The sequence below is a fragment of the Helianthus annuus genome, chromosome 16 (genome assembly GCF_002127325.2).
Source record: "Helianthus annuus cultivar XRQ/B chromosome 16, HanXRQr2.0-SUNRISE, whole genome shotgun sequence".
Lineage (NCBI taxonomy): Eukaryota > Viridiplantae > Streptophyta > Magnoliopsida > Asterales > Asteraceae > Helianthus > Helianthus annuus.
Genome location: NC_035448.2, coordinates 57,837,534 through 57,848,673, shown reverse-complemented (window position 1 = coordinate 57,848,673; position 11,140 = coordinate 57,837,534). Strand labels below are relative to the sequence as shown.

The 11,140-nt window shown below is 36.3% G+C and overlaps 1 non-coding gene across 1 annotated transcript; it reads left to right on the top strand.

Moving 5' to 3' along the window:
* Positions 1-2,052: 2,052 nt before the first annotated feature.
* LOC118488513 lies at positions 2,053-2,159 on the top strand. The gene has a single exon (XR_004885055.1). It is a non-coding gene; the product is annotated as a small nucleolar RNA R71 (small nucleolar RNA).
* Positions 2,160-11,140: the final 8,981 nt, after the last annotated feature.

Sequence of the window (11,140 nt, the reverse complement as noted above, 5' to 3'; positions counted from 1 at the left end):
GGGCACGACGCCGTGTTCAGATCGCCAGTAACAGAAATTGTTAAAAAAAACAGAAGCCTAGACACGGGCGCATGTTCAGTGAGCACGCCCCGTGTCCAGTTACTTGAACTGGGCATTTCCTACAAATTGTGCAGCATGGGGCCGTGTTGGGCGGGCACGGCCCATGCTGAACTTGCTGTAATTAAGAAAATTTTGTCGGATGACTTTGTTTTTGTGCATGGGGTGTTGGTTCAAGTTTCCCTTGTTATCCTTACCATCCCGGGTGTGTTTTATTCCTGAAAATTAAAACTAAACTAGAAAACATAAAAAATAATCTAAACTAAACTAAGGATAGTTCCGCGGAATGTCTCCGTGGTGCGCCACGTTTATAAGGGTCCTTGGCTAGACCCAAAGCCTGGTCATATGTTACCCAAATGGGATGTTTTGCATCCCATGCTACACCGTTGGAGAGTATCATCCAAACTTGAGTCGATGACCTTCATGTAGTTGACCGGGTCATCGTCTTCTACTCTTTTTCCAACTCCAAACTTCATTTCCTCATCCCCAATCCGCAATGTTAGTGTTCCATCATTCATATCTACCAATGCTTGGGCCGTAGCTAGGAATGGCCTCCCTAGGATGAGTGGTACTTCGGCATCTTCCTCCATATCTAGTATGACAAAGTCGGCCGGAAAGACAAATTTGCCGACTTTGACCAATAGATTTTCAGCGACACCTTGTGGATATTTGAAGGATCTATCGGCGAGTTGTATGCTTATTTTTGTAGGGCTTGTTTTCCCTAAGCCGAGTCGGTTGAACATTGATGAGGGCATGAGGTTGATGCTTACCCCGAGGTCGGCTAGTGCATTACGAATGGGGGATTCCCCAATCGAGCAAGGAATTGTGAAGCTTCCGGGGTCAAGCTTCTTTTGCGGGAGTTTGTTGAGTAGTAAGGCAGAGCATTCTTCGCCCAAATTAACTAATTGCAATGATTCAATTTTCCTTTTATGAGTGAGGAAGTCCCTCATAAATTTTGAATATTTAGGCATTTGAGTTAGGACTTCGATAAATGGAATATTAACATGCAATTGTTTTAGTAAATTTTCGAACTTTGCGAATTGCTCATCGGTCTTTTGACGAATTAACCGATTGGGGTATGGAACCGGATGAGTCTTAGTAGGATCTTGAATTGGTGGAGAAGCCTTCTCTTGTTGGGGCGTGGGTGGGGTTGTGGTTTGGCTTCTTTCAGTTGGTGGTAATGGAAGCTCTTCGGGACCCACGGTACGGTTTCTCTACGTTATGAGATGTACTTGTGCCTTTGGGTTGGTTTCGGTATTACTTGGTAACGCGCCTTGTGGTCTCTCAGAGAAATTCTGAGCTATTTGATTTAATTGTTTTTCGATGTTTTGTATACTAGCTTGTTGATTTCTAAAATTCGATTCCGATTGTTGAAATCGATTCGAGTTTTTCTTTTCGGTGTCGGAGATGAGGCGAGATACAATATCTTCAAGGCTTTCCCCTCCACCTTGTTGTTGAGAGAAATTTTGTGACTCGCTTCTTGGTTGTTGAAAGTTTGTTCCTTGGTTTAGATTTTGTTGGTTACTACCATTGCCGGGCTCTCTCCAACCAAGGTTAGGGTGGTTACGCCATCCTTGGTTGTAGGTGCCCGTCAGAGGACCCGACGGCCTAGGTCTATTATCAATGTAGTTCACCGTTTCTGTTTGATCATCTACTTCTTTCATACAACTCCAATTTTCATGTGGCCCACCACACCCTTTACAAGCCATGACCGAGGCTGTCTTTGCCATTTCTAGCTTTTTGATTTTTGAAGAAAGGGCCTCGATTTGGGCTTGTAAAGAAGTGCTTTCATCAACCTTATGGGCGCCCGGGGCAACAGATTTATTGCCTCGGGGAGTGTGCCACTGAAAATTGGTTTGAGCAATTTCCTCAATTTGATTATATATTTCATTTTGGCGACGATTACCTAAGAGTCCCCCGGAGCTAGAGTCAAGTGTTTGTCTTGTGTGTGGCAACAACCCATTGTAGAAAGTGGATACTTGTTGCCACACCGCAAGACCGTGATGAGGACACTTTCTTAGTAGCTCCTTGAACCTTTCTCAAGTTTCATATAAGGATTCCCCATCCTCTTGTGAATATGTATTAATTTCAGTCATTAATTTAGCCGTTTTAGCAGGAGGGAAATACTTATATAGAAACTTTTGGGCTAGTTCATCCCAGGTGTTTACCGAGCCAACTGGGAGGGCGTTAAGCCAAGCCTTAGCTCGGTCTTTTAGTGAAAATGGAAACATTCGAAGGCGGATGGCGTCGTTTGATGCTCCATTGATCCTGAAGGTATCACATATTTCTAAGAAATTAGTAATATGTAGATGAGGATCCTCATCCGCAAGCCCATGGAAGGTTGCGGAGTTTTGAAGCATTTGTATCAAATGTGGCCGAAGTTCGAAGTTGTTGGCTTCGACATTCGATGCATTGATAGCGACACCGAGATTACCTACGGTGGGTCGTAGGTAATCGATGAGGGTATGTTGGTCCACCATTGGAAGTGGGTCCCCCGAAACTTTCTCTTGGTTTTTAGCTTTAAGTCTTTTTCTTAGAAAGCATTCGGGTTCGTCTAGGGGTTCTTTTACGTCTCTATTAGAACTGGAGCTCATACACTACGTGGAGAGTTCAGATGTGGCGCCTGAGTTCCAAGTCCTGCAATAAAACGAAAAAGAACGTTGGTCAGAAGCTTCACCACGACCCCGTGTTCAGATGAACACGGCCCGTGGTCGGAGATACAGTGATTGTTTTCCGGATCCCAGTTACTGGGGAGTTCGACACGGCCCCGTGTTGCACCGACACGGCCTCGTGCTCAACTCTCTGTAACTCAGAAAATAAAAACTGCCAGTAACAACGCAGGGCACGGCCCGTGCTGAGCTCTGCAGGAACTGAAAATTTAAGAAAAATCCTAAAAAAACAGAAAAATTAGAAAAAACGATTAGGTTGTTGATTCCTAACTTTCTTAAAATCCTTATGTCCCCGGCAACGGCGCCAAAAACTTGATGTGCGGGTAGTGTGCTATATTTTTAATGTATATTTTAAGCCCTTTTACACTTTTTAGCCAAGTTTTAAATTTATAAAACACGATATTTACTAACACTAAACACACATATGGGCAAGATACCGAGGTCGTCTAAGGACACAAGAGCTTTTAGTACCGTTTTATCCTCAACATCTAATCAAATCAAAAGTTAGAAAAAGGTTTTTAAACTAGAAAAAATAAAACTAACTAAAAAGCTGAAAAATAAAATAAAAGTAAAAACAGATAGACAAGATGAATCACTTGGATCCGACTCGTGTGTAGTGTAACCTTTGATTATTTCCGCACTTTTGCACTTTTTAAGAGATTATCTTAGTTATTGTAGTAGGCCCCTCTTTAGAAGGAGACGTTACCCTCAACCCAGTAGTTTGAGTCAGCAACGATACAATCCTAAAAGGGTCGGAATATTGAAAGATAATTAATTAAGTTATTAATGCATAATGTGGTAGGCCCCTCTTTTGAAGGTGACGTTACCCTCGGCTAAGTAGTCTGAGTCAGCAGGGATACAGTCCTAAGTTCCCGGGTTAAAGTTTTAATAGTAGCTTACTTATGAGGGGATCAAAGAGTTTGGACATCGTCATCCAATACCGGTGGGTATTGAAGGAGGTCCTACTAAATTTGACCCAGGTTCTTTGCAGAATCTATACACTGAACAATGGCAAGACTCTTACCAAACCGTTCCCTTAACCCCCGACCATGTAACCAACATATCTCCATATAGACCGTGGAGATATGAATGGTGAAAATCTTTTATTTTATATAGACAGTAAAATAAAGCCAAGACACCACGGACAAACGATAAGGAAGAATCACCTTCAACATAAGAAACTAGTTATTTAAGTCATTAATACATAACCAAATAAAAAGTGCGAAAAGATTAAAAATAAAAAGTATTACACTAAACACTTGTCTTCACCAAGTGATGTAAGAGACTTAGGCAAACATGGCCTTTGATTGTCAAGAACTCTTACGAACAATCTTGGATCCCGAGATGACTCGCACACTCTATGATGGATGATGGATGATGGTGGTGGATGATGGTGTTGTGATGGTGGTGGGTGGTGGGTGAAGTGTGAGAGGTGGTGTGGCAAGGGATGGTTTGCAAATGAGCCAAGCACCCCTATTTATAGCCTGAACAACAGCTCGGGTACGGCCCCGTGTCCATTGAACACGGCCCCTTGTCCATCCTCCTTCTATTTCTTCATTAATTGCAGTTTGTCTGCATTAGTTGACCACACCCCCGTGTCCGCTGAGCACGACCCCGTGTGTAGAAGCGTATCTGTACTATCAAGATTTCCCTAGATTCTGTGAATCTTAGTGTTAACCACGGCCCCGTGTACGCTGAGCACGACCCCGTGGTGGGCGATAGAAGCTTCTACAACTTTGTCTTTTCTGCTGACACTTGGGCACGCCCCCGTGCTCAGTGAGCACGGGCGTGTTCAGTCTTCTGTTCTCTTGTTTTGCTTGGGAAGATGCTGTCGGGGAGGTCGGGCATGCCACGTTTGTTCCTTTTCTTGTATTTATGTTAGATTTAGCTGCCTTTTTGCTTCTTTTGTTCATTTGAGCTCATTTAATCCTGAAAATACAAAAGGAAGACAAAAACACACTTTTTTCCAACATTAGTACTAAAAAAGGGTTAGTTTTATGTCACAATTGATGTAATTTATATGTTGAATTTTGTGCACATCAATTATACATGTGTAATACTAATTTTTTTTCAAATAAAAAGTTTTTTTTCTTTTTTTTTGTATTTTGTATCTTAAAAATGCTAGATTTACAAGAAAAAAATGTTTAAAAAAATAGTGTGTTTTTACGTTTTCTTAATTGAAGTTTTCGAGTTTTCGCAATAAAATGAGTTTTCGCTTAAACCCTCCCCTATATATATATATATATATATATATATATATATATATATATATATATATATATATATATATATATATATATATATATATATATATATATATATATATATATAGGAGAATGCTATGCAAAAAACCCCATTTACTTAGAAAACTTAGGAAACCTTACTTGTGGCCTATATTAATCCACGTTGCCATAGTCCCTTGTTAATCCTTTTTTCCTTCAAGGTTATATCAGTAATTTCCCAACCCAAGTTATTTTCCCAATTTGATCTGACATGATCATTTAATGCCAATCAACTCATGTGTTCAAATCAGCCACCCCATATTTCTTTTACCCTATTTCATTTCATTTTAATTTATATCTTCTTTTAACAGAAAGAGAAAGTGCATATTTCATCTTCTCCTCCAAATTATCATTTCTCCATTAATGGCCATGGAGACAAATCCACCAACCTCCGAGTTAATGTCACCGGTCCATAGTTTCCCCAACAGGTTCATTGACAACGATGAAGAATGAAGTGATGAACGAAGTGAAGAACGAAAATCAGATCGATCAATCCCTGATGAAGAACGTGGTTTTGTGATGAAGATGTTAATATATGAAGTCAGATCCACGTGGAAACCCCTTCCAGATCTTGTTCCATTCCTTTTAGATCTCCTTTGTCCACATGTTTCATAATGTTGTTACAGATTTGGATATTTGTGAGTTTTTTACACTTTTTTTGTTTATATAAAATATGATTTGTATATGTTGTTTCAGATCTTGATATTTGTGAGTTTTTTACACTCTTTTAGTTTTATGCAACATATGTTTTCATATATGTTTGATTCTGGGTATTTCGTATGGATTTTTCTGATTTTGTGGAGTTTATGTTAGTTGATAACTTGAGCATGTAGGTATGAACTTTTGAAAGATGATTATAATTTACGGTTCTACTATTTTACACATAAATATTGAACCAATAAAATATTGAATTTAAAATTGATATAGGTATGGACTTTATAAGATGATATTCAACGTCTGGCTCCATTTTTTACACTTAAAATATCAAAAATTATTCATAAAACCTGGTTGTTAATAGGTTTTTGTGTAATGGCTGTTTTAGAGATGAAACATGATTTTTTTTGTTAAAATGGTTCTTAAAAGGGGTAAATTTTTATGTAATTTACAGGTTTTTATTTTTGTGTTATAGCACAACACAAATAACACGTGTTATAGCAAACGTTGGTTTCGTCAAACGTGGATCAGATGCTCAAGGATCATGACCATGTTTATGTTACAGCACAACACAACTAACACGTGTTATAGTTTGAACTTCTCGGACATGCATGTGTTACATGTGACATGAAACCCATGTACAACATAACACGTGTTACGTGAGACATGAAAACACATTTTTATAACTTCCATGGCATACGCACACCCACATGTTTACAAACCGTTTCAAGACCGACCCAAACAATAAAGCAAGGGTAGTCGCTGAAAAGCTAAGGCAGCAAAGGTAGCCGCTGAAAAGCTAAGGCAAACTGTCAAAGGAAGCTCCACCATTTTTCTTAGTGCTATGTATTTTCATTTACCAGTAATATGTATTTTGAGACTCTTATTGTTTTGTCTAGTACATGATGTTAAAACGGTATGGACTTAACACATTATGGAAGCCTTAACACACGTTATAAAAGAGACTTAACATACGTTATATCAGGTATACTATGTTGTTATTAAGTTACTATTGGAGTTTATGCATCCATTCTAGAAGTTTTAACACATCTTACTATTGGAGTTTACTATTGGACTTAACACATTCTGTAAGTCTTAACACACTATTGGAGTTTATGCATCCATTCTGGAAGTCTTAAAACATGTTATAATAGAGGCTTAACACACGTTATATCAGGTTTACTCTGTTGTTATTAAGTTACTATTGGAGTTTATGCATCTATTATGGAAGTCTTAACACATGTTATAATAGATGCTTAACACATGTTATATATTTCAGTCGCTTAATACATGTTACAGTATGTATATACACATCATGGTGTTTTGGAAACCACTAGCTTATACATGACACCATGTTAGGTTAAACCAAGATTATAACAGAGGCTTAACACATTTTATCCCAGGTATACATGACACCATGTTAGGTTAAACCAAGATTATAACAGAGGCTTAACACATTGTAAACCACTAGCTTATACATGAATACATGTCAGGTTACAAAAAGATTATAATAGTGGCTTAACACATGTTATACATTCCAAAATGTGCAAAACAAATGATCCGTTTCATATTATACCGGTACATGTGTTACCATAAATGGCTCGTTTCATATTACACGTTACATACTAACTTGTACATTTATTACTTGTACAAGTTTTACGCTCAGTATCCACATTATCGGATATTTTAAACATCAACAAAAATAAAATAGATATTACTTGTTTTTTTAATTAACAAAAGGTTAATACATGTTATATATCATTCTAACAGGGGCTTAACACATGTTATACATGAACACATGTCAGGTTTACATCATGGTGTTCTGTTACAGCATGAACCACTAACACATGTTATAAATGAACGAAGACTTCTTTCCCAAAGGATGTGACTTATTCAATGTCCCCGCATTAACGTCGCCTACATCCATCCAGCTTGTCATTTGAATATCTTTTATGGATCTGTTTCTGTAAATCAACACACGTTATATATCATTCTAACAGGTGCTTAACACATGTTACAGGTCTGTCTCTGTAAATCAAGCAACCCAACAAAAAAAAAATATTGTTAAGATCAAAAGCCCCAAACAAGCAACCAAACCAACAAAAAAAACCGTTCAAAATCTCATCCTAAAGTTTTGGATTTATTTAAAATAGATTAACATTAACCATTACTAGAACACACAGTAACTTCTCCTACATCCATCCAGCTTCTCAATTGAATATCTTTATGGGTTTGTTTCTGTAAATCAACACACGTTATATAACATTATAACAGGGGGGCTTAACACGTGTTATGGGCCTGAGTCTGTGAATCAAGTAACCAAACAAAAAAAAACACTTACTGTTCAGATCAACAACCCAAACAAGCAACTCAAACCAACAAAAAAAACAGCTACTGTTAAGATCAAAAGCCCCTAACAAGCAACTAAACCAACAAAAAAACCCGTTCAAAATCTCATCCTAAAGTTTTTGATTTATTTAAAATACATTAACATTAACCATGGATACCCCATTAACCAATACTAAAACACTTTCAGCACACAAAAACATATTAACAACCATTTCAACAAAAAATCAAGTGTGAAATGATATTTCAAGAACACTTACCGGATCTATACCCGTCCGATGAACACGAAGAAGATCTTCAAACCTTCTTCTCACACACACACTCGTGCGTGTGTCTTTGTGATAAAGATTGTTGTTTCTTTATCTAAAACATCAACTTTCTCTCTCTAAAAACATTCATCTTGTCATCACTCTTCTCACACACACACTCGTGCGTGTGTCTTTGTGATTTTTTCAGACCACATGACACTGAAATTATCTTCAAATGAAGATCACCATTGAAGGATCACCATTGAAGACCATGAAGCTTTCTTCTATTCAATGATGAAGAAAGAGGAGAGAGATAATAGTTAATTGAAAGATTAGACTAGAAGAAAGAGGAGAGAGATTATGACACAAGTGGGTTTTGTCATTTTCAATGCCAAAAGGTGGGTTTTTTTCTACCGAAAATGCCCTCCCAGACTTTCAAATGTGCATTATACTATTTCTTTTAATTATAATTGTTACTAAAATGATGTGAGCCATTGATCAAGTTGGATGAAAGAGAATCAATGGATGAGGTTGGGTTTCCAAGGTTTTTTAAAAAAGATGGGGTTTCTTATAGAGCCCAGCCCTATATATATATATATATATATATATATATATATATATATATATATATATATATATATATATATATATATGGGTATATAGGGTGGGAGTTGGCTACAAAGTCCATTTTTCCTACAAAGTGTAAAAAGTCATAAAACACCATAAGGTTAACCATAAAACACAGTCAAATCCCACAAATAACATAGTAAAGATTACTAAAACACTATATTTGTAGGTTTTGTGTTATGTTTTGGATGATTAGGCTTTGATTATCGAATGATTAACATTAGTGTGTTTTATGTTGATTATCATGTTGTGTTTTATATTCATAGTTCTATGATGGTGTGTTTGAAGTTTTTAAGGACTCTTAGGGTTTGGATATTGTGTTTTAGTGATCTTCACTATGTTATTTGTGGGTCTGAATGTGTTTTATGGCTGAAATTGTAATGTACTATAACTTTGTACACTTTATAGAAAAATAGACTTTGTAGCCGAGCCCTACACTATATATATATATATATATATATTGGATTAGGTTCATTTGTGAACAACATCTTCATAGTGAACAGTGTGAACAGTGAACAATTGTTAAGGGTAAGATTCTAATTATACAATAAATTAGTTTTAAATCTTTATTTTAATCATTGAATTTCAGTTACACTTTTTATTTTGGTAGTTTTCTTAAATTGCATAATTATCTTCTCCATCTCTCTTAATTCAAAATAATGGATTTTTTTAATTGCATGAGCATATTCATGTAAGAATTGATTATTTACAGAAAGTTTGATTACATATTTTTTTTATTTTTGGATTAAATATTCAATTTTTTTTTACAATTGCTTATCCATGATTATTCTTCATGTACTCAATATTAATTTTGTGTGATAATGTACACTTGTTCTGAACATAGGTGTGATAATGCACATATGTGTACATACGTGTTAAGAATATGACTTGTTAATATACATATATGTATATACGTGTTGATACTGCTATGTACACATATGTATAATGTCTCGAACAATCATCTCAGATACTTTCTATACACATATGTACCATGTTGAACAACCATATCATTAACTTCTTTTTTAGAAGTATATTATGAATGTACATATGTGCACATTACAGATCGGACATGTACACTTAAAGAAGATGATTGGATGGAACAATATTTGTTAATGTACATATATGTACAACGTTTTTAAATTGTGAATACGTATAATACATATATGTACATTCACTTCTACAGTGTTTTTAATAATGTTCTAGATATATACATACATACATATATATATATATATATATATATATATATATATATATATATATATATATATATATATATATGGATGAGCTAGTATAGAAACCCACTTTGAGTGAGAAAACTTAAAAAACTCTGATGTGCGTAAAATGCAATATATAAATTACATCAAATGAGGCATAAAACTAACCCTTTTTTAGTACTAATGTTGGAAAAAGTGTGCTTTTGTCTTCCTTTTGTATTTTCAGGATTAAATGAGCGCAAATGAACAAAAGAAGCAAAAATGCAGCTAAATCTAACACAAATATAAGAAAAGGAATAAACGTGGCATGCCTGACCCCTCGACAGCATCTTCCCAAGCAAAAACAAGACATCAGAAGGCTGAACACGACCCATGCCCAGCATCTTCTCCACATCCACCACCATCATCCATCATCCATCATAGAGTGTGTGTAGTAGTCTCGGGATCCAAGATTGATAGTAAGAGTTATTGACAATCAAAGATCATGTTTGCCTAAGTCTCTTACATCACTTGGTGAAGACAAGCACTTAGTGTAATACTTTTGTTTTTTTTAATTTTTTCACACTTTTTATTTGGTTTTGTATTAATGACATTAATAAACGCCTCGCTTGCGGTATGCACATATAATGTATATATGTGTGGGCCCTCGTGGGCAAAAGTGAAAGTGCACTAGTTTTAATGTTATTTTACTAATTTCATGAAAATAACGTTAAAAAGCGAGAGACGGTTAATCATGCATCATGTGCTGGCGTTGATAGCCGAAAGAAAAGGGTTACATTCACTAATCGGCTTTTGTCCCAATTGCTAAGTGTTATGTGCCTTATGTCCAAGGCTTGACGCAAAACTACTATCGAGCCGGGGGTCTCACTGGAAGCAGCCTCTCTATTCCTACGGGGTAGAGCTAAGGCTGTCTATATCTTACCCTCCTCAGACCCTACCTTAGCTTTGCTATTGGTGGGATTTACTAAGTATGATGATGATGATTAATGACATTAATAACTAGTTTCTTATGTTGAAGGTGAAACTTCCTTATCATTTGC